At 31.7% G+C, this 2,972-nt stretch overlaps 1 long non-coding RNA gene across 1 annotated transcript in view; it reads left to right on the plus strand.

The window, feature by feature from the left end:
- Positions 1 to 582: 582 nt before the first annotated feature.
- Positions 583 to 2,972, plus strand: part of LOC114487197 (uncharacterized) — a 6,406-nt gene continuing 4,016 nt past the window's right edge. Inside the window, exon 1 of the long non-coding RNA XR_003682051.1 lies at positions 583 to 648. This is a non-coding gene — a long non-coding RNA (uncharacterized lncRNA). The remainder of the gene's footprint in view (positions 649 to 2,972) is intronic.

Below are 2,972 nucleotides of genomic sequence, written 5' to 3' on the forward strand. Positions count from 1 at the left end.
CCCTTTTCTCAGTAAATCATTAGAAAAAATTTATATTTTGTGCTTTGAAGATAAAAGGTAAAATGTAAAAACACATGCCACTGTCATTACATCCTAAAGAACAGGAGATTTAACTTCATTTTCAAGGTTTATTTCAAAGGAAAAAACAGTAAACATATTTTTTTAAATTTAAAACTTTATTCTATGTGTTTAATAATGGGAATTGAAAAGATTATATTTTAAAATATTTATATTTCTGGACATCTTTCTGTACTGTGATGTCTTTCTAACATTGAAAATATTCCTTCTTCTTTGATTTCCAAATAAAATACACTTCCTTAACAGAAATATTTAAAAGTATTAATACATATAAGCACATAAAGACAACTTATTTATTATGCTCACATGGCAAATAATCCATCTACATGTCTCATTTTAATTAATTTCATCATAATTTGATAGTATATTTCTGTTCATAAGAAATTCAGTTTCTAGCTTGAAGAGGAACCTGTGCAAACAATTCTCTAAGACACATGATATCTGTATGTTTGCAGACTTCTGGATCTCTCTAAGATGGAGTGAGCAATGCTACCCTATCTCTCCACAGACTGCAACTTGAAATGCTGGGGACAACACAGGAAACAAATACCCGAGGGCCCTGAAAAGCAAGTAAGAGCGGATGGATTAGGAAAGGAAATCAAAACTCAAGGAATGACCAAGGCAGCTATGTTTTCTCTGTTACTTTTCTCCCTCCCATACCCTACCTTAGACTTTATGGAAGCCTAAATTCCAGAACTGTGTGAACTTAGAAAGTTCCAAGAAGAACCTTCTGTTTCTGGCCAAAAAATCGAGAAGTTAGGGCTTTGGGGAAGGAGACTATGTGAGAAAATCCTTGATTTCTCTTCTTCTTCTTCTTCTTTCTTTTTTCTTTTTTTACTTTTCTGATCCTGCTGCAAGCAACCTCTGTCAAAAGCTGCACTCTGGCAACTGTAGTCGTGTCAGTACCGGCAGCACCTGCCACGTAAGGCATCCAAAATACTAGAGAAAATATGCCTCTCTGTTTGGAAGGACTGGGAAAAGGGACATCTCTTGTCCTAAAACTATGAAAAGAACCTCTGTTATTATTATTTTTTCTCTCTTTTCTTTCAGCACTCTGCCCCAAGGTGGACTCAGTCCCAGAGAATGCATGACAATGTTAGGATACCTGATGCTATTCAGAGCATTAGGGAAGGATGCAAATGGGTCACAGACAGGTTGGGAGGATCTTCTGAATGGCCATGGTTTCCATGTGAACAGTAGGGCCACTACATTCAGTGGAGGAAGTGATGGTTCTGGAAATGTGAAATGCATGACCTCTGCAATCTCCAGTGCAGCTCAAGAAGGACTGCTTTTATTTTTCACATGCCAAATAATTAAGGAAGATATAACACTGATTCTATATACTCTCCTCCAGAAAACTGAAGAGATGGGAAAACTTTTCTCACTTTATAAAGCCAGTATTACCCTGATTTGATTTTTTAAAAAGACAGAAACACACAATATAAGAAAAAATGAAAATAAAAACACTACAAACCAATATCTTTCATGAAGACATATTTATAAATTTTTAACAAAATATTAACAAATCAAATCAAGGAATACAGAAAAAGGGTAATACTTCATAACCAAGTGGGATTTATTTCAGGAATGCAAAGGTAGTTTAACATTCAAAAATTAATCAATATAATCCATGGTATTAACAATAAAGAAAAAAAACACACTATCATAACAATTGACAAAGAGAAAGAATTTGACAATATTCTATATACATTTATGATTAAACTTCTTAGCCATCTAGGAATAGAAGGAAACTTCCTTAATCTAATAACATGCATCAACTAAAACAATACAGCTAATTTTATACTTAATAGTGAAAAACTGAATTCTTTCCTCCTATGATAGGGAACAAGGCAAGACTGCCCACACTCACTAGTGTAATTAGTTAATAAAAATAATTAAAAATCATATAAGGTTGGAAAGAAAGAAATACAACTGTTTATATTTAGAAATGAAATAATTTTCTACATGGAAAAATCCCCCAAATCATACCTAAAACTAATTAAAGTATTAAAAATTAATTATATATCCATATTCTAAAAATAAATATTAGGAAACAAGTTTAAAAAAACAGAACCATCCAGAAAGAGGTTCCAAAAATGCAATTCTTATGTATATATCTTATATAATATATGTGGGAACTGTATGCTAAAATTGTTCATTGACAGGTGAATGAATAAAGAAAATGTGATATATATAATGATAAAATATAATATTTTATATAGAGATATATAAACAAATAGAATATTATTCAACCTTAAAAAAGAAGGCAATCCTGTTATTTGAAACCACAGGGATGACCCTGGATGACATGATGCTAAGTGAAATAAGTCAGATACAGAAAGACAAATACTGCACAATATTATTTATATGTGGACTCCAAAAATATTGAACTCATAAAAGCAGAGTAGGATGGTGTTTACCATGTGCTAGGGTAAAGGAAATAGGGAAATGTTAGTCAAAAGTTAGAAAGTTTCAGTTTTGCAAGATGAATAAGTTCTGAAGATTCAATGTACAGCATGGTGATAGTAGTTAATTGTATTGTATACTTGAAATTTGCTAAGAGAGTAGATCTTAAGTGGATTTTTTTCCACACACAAAACAAGGATAACTATGTGAGATGCTGGATATGTTTAACTTGATTGTGACAATCATTTCACAAAGTATACGTATCTCAAAACATCTCATTTTACACCTTAATTATATATAATTCTTATTTGTCAATTATATCTCAATAGCTGGAAAAAAAGAAATGTTAAGAACCCTCGAAAGTCAACAGTTAGCAAGCAAACAACTTGCTCTTAAAAATAAGATTTGATGGGAAAAGAATCTTAAAAAAGAGTGGATATATATATATATGTATAACTGATTCACTTTGCTGTATAGCAGAAACTAAC

Source organism: Physeter macrocephalus, chromosome 2 (genome assembly GCF_002837175.3).
Source record: "Physeter macrocephalus isolate SW-GA chromosome 2, ASM283717v5, whole genome shotgun sequence".
Lineage (NCBI taxonomy): Eukaryota > Metazoa > Chordata > Mammalia > Artiodactyla > Physeteridae > Physeter > Physeter macrocephalus.